The sequence below is a fragment of the Babylonia areolata genome, chromosome 10, assembly GCF_041734735.1.
Source record: "Babylonia areolata isolate BAREFJ2019XMU chromosome 10, ASM4173473v1, whole genome shotgun sequence".
Classification (NCBI taxonomy): domain Eukaryota; kingdom Metazoa; phylum Mollusca; class Gastropoda; order Neogastropoda; family Buccinidae; genus Babylonia; species Babylonia areolata.
Window position 1 is genome coordinate 43,862,518 of NC_134885.1, and position 10,262 is coordinate 43,872,779.

Here is a 10,262-nt window from a genome sequence, read left to right on the forward strand (position 1 = left end):
TTACAGTGTGTGAAGCCTTGTGGTAACTGTGGTATGACAGTGTGTGAAGCCACATGGTAACTGTGGTATGGCAGTGTGTGAAGCCACATGGTAACTGTGGTATGACAGTGTGTGAAGCCACATGGTAACTGGCATGACAGTGTGTGAAGCCACATGGTAACTGTGGTATGACAGTGTGTGAAGCCACATGGTAACTGTGGTATGACAGTGTGTGAAGCCACATGGTAACTGTGGTATGACAGTGTGTGAAGCCTTGTGGTAACTGTGGTATGACAGTGTGTGAAGCCACATGGTAACTGTGGTATGACAGTGTGTGAAGCCACATGGTAACTGTGGTATGGCAGTGTGTGAAGCCACATGGTAACTGTGGTATGACTGTGTGAAGCCACATGGTAACTGGCATGACAGTGTGTGAAGCCACATGGTAACTGTGGTATGACAGTGTGTGAAGCCACATGGTAACTGTGGTATGACAGTGTGTGAAGCCACATGGTAACTGTGGTATGACAGTGTGTGAAGCCACATGGTAACTGTGGTATGACAGTGAGTGAAGCCACATGGTAACTGTGGTATGGCAGTGTGTGAAGCCACATGGTAACTGTGGTATGACAGTGTGTGAAGCCTTGTGGTAACTGTGGTATGACAGTGTGTGAAGCCTTGTGGTAACTGTGGTATGACAGTGTGTGAAGCCACATGGTAACTGTGGTATGACAGTGTGTGAAGCCACATGGTAACTGTGGTATGACAGTGTGTGAAGCCACATGGTAACTGTGGTATGACAGTGTGTGAAGCCACATTGGTAACTGTGGTATGACAGTGTGTGAAGCCACGTGGTAACTGTGGTATGACAGTGTGTGAAGCCTTGTGGTAACTGTGGTATGACAGTGTGTGAAGCCACATGGTAACTGTGGTATGACAGTGTGTGAAGGCCACATGGTAACTGTGGTATGACAGTGTGTGAAGCCTCATGGTAACTGTGGTATGGCAGTGTGTGAAGCCACATGGTAACTGTGGTATGACAGTGTGTGAAGCCTTGTGGTAACTGTGGTATGACAGTGTGTGAAGCCCTGTGGTAACTGTGGTATGACAGTGTGTGAAGCCACATGGTAACTGTGGTATGACAGTATGTGAAGCCACATGGTAACTGTGGTATGACAGTGTGTGAAGCCTTGTGGTAACTGTGGTATGACAGTGTGTGAAGCCACATGGTAACTGTGGTATGACAGTGAGTGAAGCCACATGGTAACTGTGGTATGACAGTGTGTGAAGCCACATGGTAACTGTGGTATGACAGTGTGTGAAGCCACATGGTAACTGTGGTATGACAGTGTGTGAAGCCACATGGTAACTGTGGTATGACAGTGTGTGAAGCCACATGGTAACTGTGGTATGACAGTGTGTGAAGCCACATGGTAACTGTGGTATGACAGTGTGAAGCCACATGGTAACTGTGGTATGACAGTGTGTGAAGCCTTGTGGTAACTGTGGTATGACAGTGTGTGAAGCCACATGGTAACTGTGGTATGACAGTGTGTGAAGCCACTGTGGTAACTGTGGTATGACAGTGTGTGAAGCCATGTGGTAACTGTGGTATGACAGTGTGTGAAGCCTGTGGTAACTGTGGTATGACAGTGTGTGAAGCCACATGGTAACTGTGGTATGACAGTGTGTGAAGCCACATGGTAACTGTGGTATGACAGTGTGTGAAGCCACATGGTAACTGTGGTATGACAGTGTGTGAAGCCACATGGTAACTGTGGTATGACAGTGTGTGAAGCCACATGGTAACTGTGGTATGACAGTGTGTGAAGCCTTGTGGTAACTGTGGTATGACAGTGAGTGAAGCCTTGTGGTAACTGTGGTATGACAGTGTGTGAAGCCTTGTGGTAACTGTGGTATGACAGTGTGTGAAGCCACATGGTAACTGTGGTATGACAGTGTGTGAAGCCACATGGTAACTGTGGTATGACAGTGTGTGAAGCCACATGGTAACTGTGGTATGACAGTGTGTGAAGCCACATGGTAACTGTGGTATGACAGTGTGTGAAGCCACATGGTTACCGTGGTAGCTTTGTTAATGACATGCATGAACCACGCAGTACTTTTGTATTTGAATGGCATCAATAAAGGCGAGGAGAAACTTCAACTTGAGAACATATGCTGCAATTGTTTGTATGCTGTGGCGTGAACGTCTTGGTAAGCATGCATCCGCATGCATATATGCGCACGTAAGAAAGTATAAACACCTGCATGAACACACGAACACATGCACGTACGCGCACACTCTCTCGCATGCGTGAGCGCTCACACATGCACACACCAAGGTGACGTGTCAACATCTGTGAACACGAGCAGTCCAACTGTACACATAGCATGGCGCGTACCTGTTTACCACATGGTGATTCCATTCACACAGAATCACTTCACACACACATATACTGTGTGCGTGCGTACGTGTGTCCGTGCACGTGTGAGTGAATATGTGTTTGTGTGCGCATGCAAACATGCATGTGACAAACACTTCATTGACATTGCATGTTACACTCCTGACACTTCTTTTGGTTATCACTGTCCAAAAAGCAAAAATACAATCACTCTGATATCTGGGTGTGGTTTGTGTGTGTGTGTGTGTGTGTGCGTGCCCAGTCAAATGCTGCTGCACATGTCACTAACCATTTAGGCCTGGTAAAAGCTGCCATCATGTTAACCACTATCCAAAGTTGTCTGTGTCATGTGAGCCCCATGTGCCCATGTATCTGAGCTGTGTGTGTCAGTTTCATGACCTCTCCTCTACACCTGGGCCTATCTGAGGTGTGTGTGTGTGTGTGTGTGTGTGTGTGTGTGTCAGTTTCATGACCTCTCCTTTACACCTGGGCCTATCTGAGGTGTGTGTGTCAGTTTCATGACCTCTCCTCTACACCTGGGCCTATCTGAGGTGTGTGTGTGTGTGTGTCAGTTTCATGACCTCTCCTTTACACCTGGGCCTATCTGAGGTGTGTGTGTGTGTGTGTCAGTTTCATGACCTCTCCTTTACACCTGGGCCTATCTGAGGTGTGTGTGTCAGTTTCATGACCTCTCCTCTACACCTGGGCCTATCTGAGGTGTGTGTGTGTGTCAGTTTCATGACCTCTCCTTTACACCTGGGCCTATCTGAGGTGTGTGTGTCAGTTTCATGACCTCTCCTCTACACCTGGGCCTATCTGAGGTGTGTGTGTCAGTTTCATGACCTCTCCTCTACACCTGGGCCTATCTGAGGTGTGTGTGTCAGTTTCATGACCTCTCCTCTACACCTGGGCCTATCAGGTGTGTGTGTCAGTTTCATGACCTCCTATACACGTGGGCCTATCTGAGATGTGTGTGTCAGTTTCATGACCTCTCCTCTACACCTGGGCCTATCTGAGATGTGTGTCAGTTTCATGACCTCTCCTTTACACCTGGGCCTATCTGAGGTGTGTGTGTCAGTTTCATGACCTCTCCTCTACACCTGGGCCTATCTGAGGTGTGTGTGTCAGTTTCATGACCTCCTATACACGTGGGCCTATCTGAGGTGTGTGTGTCAGTTTCATGACCTCTCCTCTACACCTGGGCCTATCTGAGGTGTGTGTGTCAGTTTCATGACCTCTCCTCTACACCTGGGCCTATCTGAGGTGTGTGTGTGTGTGTGTCAGTTTCATGACCTCTCCTTTACACCTGGGCCTATCTGAGGTGTGTGTGTCAGTTTCATGACCTCTCCTCTACGCCTGGGCCTATCTGAGGTGTGTGTGTCAGTTTCATGACCTCTCCTCTACACCTGGGCCTATCTGAGGTGTGTGTGTCAGTTTCATGACCTCTCCTCTACACCTGGGCCTATCTGAGGTGTGTGTGTGTGTGTGTGTCAGTTTCATGACCTCTCCTTTACACCTGGGCCTATCTGAGGTGTGTGTGTCAGTTTCATGACCTCTCCTCTACGCCTGGGCCTATCTGAGGTGTGTGTGTCAGTTTCATGACCTCTCCTTTACACCTGGGCCTATCTGAGGTGTGTGTGTCCCATGGGGACAGTCACTGGACAGACCTGGTGATGCTGTGCTCTCCAGAACAGGCTCATCCTGGCCTTGTGACCACACTCCGTGCCGTCCACCCAGACAGTGGTATCCTGTGCTCGTTGATCACAACAGGAACACAGTGAACCATCCTGTGCAGGTTGATCACAACAGGAACACAGTGAAACATACTGTGCGTGATGATCACAACAGGAACACAGTGAACCATCCTGTGCACGTTGATCACAACAGGAACACAGTGAAACATACTGTGCGTGATGATCACAACAGGAACACAGTGAAACATACTGTGCGTGATGACCACAACAGGAACATTGTGAAACATCCTGTGCACGTTGATCACAACAGGAACATTGTGAAACATACTGTGCACGTTGATCACAACAGGAACATTGTGAAACATCCTGTGCACGTTGATCACAACAGGAACATTGTGAAACATACTGTGCACGTTGATCACAACAGGAACATTGTGAAACATCCTGTGCACGTTGATCACAACAGGAACACAGTGAAACATACTGTGCACGTTGATCACAACAGGAACATGGTGAAACATACTGTGCACGTTGATCACAACAGGAACACAGTGAAACATCCTGTGCATGATGATCACAACAGGAACACAGGTGAAACATCCTGTGCACGTTGATCACAACAGGAACACAGTGAAACATACTGTGCGTGATGATCACAACAGGAACACAGTGAAACATCCTGTGCATGATGATCACAACAGGAACACGGTGAAACATCCTGTGCACGTTGATCACAACAGGAACACAGTGAAACATCCTGTGCACGTTGATCACAACAGGAACATGGTGAAACATCCTGTGCACGTTGATCACAACAGGAACATTGTGAAACATCCTGTGCATGATCACAACAGGAACATTGTGAAACATCCTGTGCGTGATGATCACAACAGGAACATGGTGAAACATCCTGTGCACGATGATCACAACAGGAACATGGTGAAACATCCTGTGCACGTTGATCACAACAGGAACACAGTGAAACATCCTGTGCACGTTGATCACAACAGGAACACAGTGAAACATCCTGTGCACGTTGATCACAACAGGAACATGGTGAAACATCCTGTGCATGATCACAACAGGAACACAGTGAAACATCCTGTGCGTGATGATCACAACAGGAACATGGTGAAACATCCTGTGCACGTTGATCACAACAGGAACCCGAAGTGACTCAGCACCACAGCAGGGTTTCCGCTAGGTGGCCTCACAGTGGTTTGACACTGTAGTTCTCTGTGAACTGCCGGCGCTGGTAATGCTGGAAGTCCAAACACGGGCGTGATCCTGTGTGGAACAGCTGGGTTCAGAAGCGTGGGAGTACTGCCATTGAAGGAACCAGAAAAAAATGCAGCAGCAAAAACAGTCAGTGCATAAATAAGGAACATACAATATACTGAAATAGATTTTTTTAAACTTTTTATAAATACCTAAATAAATAACATTAATAGCTTGTTCAGTGAAGTCCACACTATCACCTTGCATACAAAAGTTCAAGAAATAAATCAGTTGGACCAGTCCATACAAACTATGATCTACGCTAGCAAACATAAAGAGACTGCAGCTTTACTGAAAGCAAACCAAAATATAGACACAAAACTGAACGCAAAACAATTCTCCTGCTGACAACCATCTGGAGAGCGTTGTTTTGAGTTTTATGTCTGCTAATCATGACGTCTGATGAAGACAATGGTTGAAAATTCACTTGTGTGTTTTGTATTGTCAGTAAGTAAGGGTTACTAACTTTCTTCAGGATTGTACGTGAGAATTTTTCACCTGAGAAATGTCTTTTCTATGGAGAAAACATTGCAAGTGCATAAAAATTTACCACTGTGATCTCTTCTTCCTCTTCCAGGACTGCACAAAACAGCATCACCCAGCAAGTTTGTTTACTGAAGTCTACATCGTCGTCTAGCTTACAAAACTTCAAGAAAAAAAATGGTATCCAAATTTGAAATTAAACTACACAATATATTATTTGCTGGAGAAGTGTTTCAAACATTTTCCTTGATATTCTACACTTTAAACAATGCGATGATAATTTTTTTTTAAATAAATAAAAACTCCAAGGAGAGCTGGACAGTATAAAGTCTTCAGAGAAGTGGGATGTACTTCAAGACTGTGCTGATTTAACCAAAAGCTACTTAATCCAATTTCATTCAAGATAGTGTGAATACATTTAAGATATTAGTTCTGGTGTATGTTTGTGATGTATAAATTGAAGAGACATTTGTAAACAATCAAAGATAGTTTGAAGTAACTAGGCTGGTAACAAGCCAAAATGAAAGCATTCTGGTTTTTATAGATACAGACACAGGGAGCTTACAAGTTTCACCAAATATCATGTAAGATGGGATGGACTGTCTAAGTTTCAGAAATAATTTGTAGAATTTCAATTGCAATTTTTCCACAATACCGGAAATATCAAAACCCCAAATTCCACAGCCATATGTAAGTACAGGAAGAACTGTTTTATCAAACAAGTCGATAATTAGATCAACAGGGAGCTTTAATTGATTAGTCTTCCTCAGAAGTGCAAACGCTGCTCTCGAGGCACGGTCGTACAGGTCTCGCTGGCCAACATACATTATATCATTGTAATTAAGTTTAAGTCCCAAGTACTGAAACTCACTCACAACCTCAGTTTTGTCCTCGTCGATATGAAAAATCAGGAAAATGTTCTTAATTTGCCCCTAGAGAAAATTATTACTTTACTACACTTTTTGGCATTCAGAGTTTACTTCCACTTATAATACCGCCTCATCACAACGCACACTGCCTCATCACCCGGCCTGGCAGTACAGCCATGTCTCCGTTAGCATCATCACATCCACACCCCGATCACGAACAAACAGTATAAGATCAGCACTCTATGTTATAAATGTATTCACAAATCTGCCCTACCTATCTCTGTGGCTGCCTTCACATCTACACTCCATCTCGCTCTCTACGATCGGCTTCGGATCCCCTCTGTTTACACATACCCAGATTCAAACACTCCACTGTTGGATGCCGTTCTTTCTCTGTCTCTGGACCTTGTATTTGGAATTAATTTCCTCTTTCGCTTCGTCAGGTCTCCGCACTCAGCTCGTTCACGCCTGGCCTTAAAACCCACGTCTTCACAAGATAGCCTCCCTCCCCTACCTCTTCCTTGTCTCCAGTTTCTTCAGTTTTAGAGTTATGCATGCGTGTGAATAACTGGTGTGAAAGCGCTTAGATTTGTCTCTGCACAAGATTCAGCGCTATATAAAAACCATTATTATTATTATTATTATTTAGAAAGCAATCAAATATTTCTTCTTCTTCAGCGTTCACTATTGTTGGGATGCGTCAGACTTGAAGCTTCGTCGCCCTGACGAAGCCCACAGTTTTCTCCAGGTCAGTCCGGTCACCCCAAAGCTGTGCCTGTAGCTCTACTCCCTCGGGCCAGGACTGGCGTCGTAGATCCTCATAAGTGGGGCAGTGTTGGAGGATATGTTCTGGGATTTGTGTACCTGCACCACAGGGACATTCATCTGTGTGAAATATTTTGATTCGGCTCAGATGACTCAAAAGCCTGCAGTGGCCTGTACGAAGTGTGAAGAGGATTGTTTGCTGGTGTCGCTGGAGTTGGTGGATCGCATCTGTCCCTTTGTCAGCGTTCGGCCCTTCTCTTCCTTCGGTACTGGCTGTGGATGATGGTTTTTGCCTCTCTGTACGTCACTGGGTGACTGAACTGCTCCATTTTGCTTCCCACTTTTGACAGAGCATCAGCTTTTTCATTCCCAGTGATCCCGGAGTGGGGTGGAATCCACTGCAGTGTGATGGTAGACACTTGTGAGAGGTCATTTAGGGTCTTTTGTAGAGACACTTGCTGTTGGTCACTTTGTTTTGCAGCGCTTCTGGCACAGATTTGCAATCAGTGAAGACGACGATCTTGTGTGGTGGTCTGGCTGATTCAGCAAGGGGTTTTTGCTGCATGGAGGACAGCGCTTGTTTCTGCTCTGTAGTTGGAGATTTTCCCAGTGGGAAATGTTTCTTGTGAGAGTTTTCCATTTGTGTGTTGGATGAAAACTCCTGCTCCTCCGTTCTTTACTGCTCCGTGTGAGGGCCCATCAGTAAAGACATGTATCCACTTGCTGGGATGGTAATGTTCATCAGTTATCTGTTGTGCCACAGCCTTCCTGGCATATGGAGCTTGGTTTTCCTTCCTTTCTATTCCTGGGACGTTTGTGATGATTGTGACTCCCCATCAGGTGTGGAATACAAAACTTGGCAATGAATAGAGTTCACTGAAACTGCATACAGAACATATGTTGGTGTTCATGAACGTTTGGACTTGCCGTTAGAAAGAAAACAACAACAAAAACCCCAAACAAAACGGCTGCTGTGGCGAAGTGGTTGGTGCAGACTGACGGCTGGGAGGGGCACCTGTTCGATTCCGTGGATCAATGTAGGCTTTTTTTTGGCTCACTGCCGGCTCATTTCCAGGGCTGAATGTGATGGAGTCTCCCGTCGGACCGATGGATGAGTAGCCAGGCAGGCTTATCTGTCGGTGTGTGTCCTCATATGATAGAAGAGGCCGATTCTGGATGTGCAGCACTTCCAACAGGTGTTGCAAGGGAAAACGACTCCAGAAGTTGAGCTGTGCTTCCTTTGTTCACGCTTCTCCTTAATGGCCAGCGTTCTCTTGTTTTCAAACGTCTTTATGCCACTAGAGCACAGCATCCTCCAGCGAGAGCGGTCAAGGGCATCAGTTTCCCAGGAAGCGATGTCTGTCACAGGCTTTGAGGTTTGTCTTCAAGGTGTCCTTGAAACGCTTGCAGGGCCTTCCAAGTTCGCGGTGGCCTTCCTTCAGCTGGCCATACAAGAGCATCTTCGGGATCCTGCTGTCTGTCATGCGGACGTGTCCTGTCCAGCGTAATTGGCACTGGATCAGCAGGCTTTCGATGCTGGGCAGGCCGCTCCTCTCTAGGACCTGGAGGTTGGAGACCCTGCCTTGCCACTTTAGGTCGAGTATCTTTCGTAGGCATCTCTGGTGAAGCTGCTCAAGTTGTTGAATGTGACGGGGACACGTCGTCCATGTTTCACAGCAGTACAACAAGGTGGTCAGCACAACAGCTCTGTAGGTTTTCATCTTGGTGCTGAGCCTGATGCCTTTGTTGTTCCACAGCCTGTTGTTGAGTCTGCCAAAGGCGAAGCTGGCCTTGGCAATTCGCAGCGTCAGTTCTGCATCAAGGGCTCCGTTGCTGCATAGGGTGCTGCAAAGGTAGCAAACCTTGTCGACTGACTTGATCTCTGTGTCATCGATCTTGATTGCAGGTGGGGGGGAGGCACTGGCGTTCTGTGAGGTAGCTGGTTGGTACATGGACTCGGTCTTACTGAGGCTGATGGTGAGTCCAAAGCGCCTGCAGGAGGTTTAGAACCTGTCCATAATGAACTGCATGTCCTCATGGGTGTGTGCAGCAAGTGCGCAGTCATCAGCGAAGAGGAACTCTCTCAACAGTGCCTCAAACACCCTGGACCTGGCGTGGAGTCGCCACAAGTTGAAAAGTTTGCCATCTGTGCGAAACTGAATGTAGATGCCCCGGTCACAGTCTTGGAAGGCGTCAATCAGCATGGCAGAGAAGAGAATTGAGAACAGTGTGGGTGCCAGGACGCAGCCCTGCTTCACTCCATTTACCACAGGGAACGGATCTGACATGTCAGTATTTTCCTGTACTCTCGCCTGCATGCCATCGTGGAATGACGCAATCAGCTGGATTAGGCTCTCTGGGCAGCCGAACTTTAGGAGGATCTTCCACAGACCACGGCGGATCACCGTGTCAAAGGCCTTAGTCAGGTCTACAAAGACCATGTGGAGCTCCTTGTTCTGCTCATGGCACTTCTCTGCAAACACCATGTCACATGCTCCCCTGCCTGAGCGGAAGCCGCACTGTGGTTCAGGGATGACTGTGTTGGAGACATGGTCAACCGGTCTGTTCAGTATGATGCCAGCAATGCAGAGGAGAGAGATTCCACGGTGGTTATCGCAGGATGTTTTGCCTCCCTTCCGTTTGTAATGTGGACAATTGAAGCATCCTTGAAATCCTGGGGGACCTCCCCTCTCTCCCAGATAAACTGGAACAGGGCGGTCAGCTTGTTTGTCAGCACCTCGCCTCCATCCTTGAAGATGTCAGTCTGGATTCCATCAACTCCTGGTGCT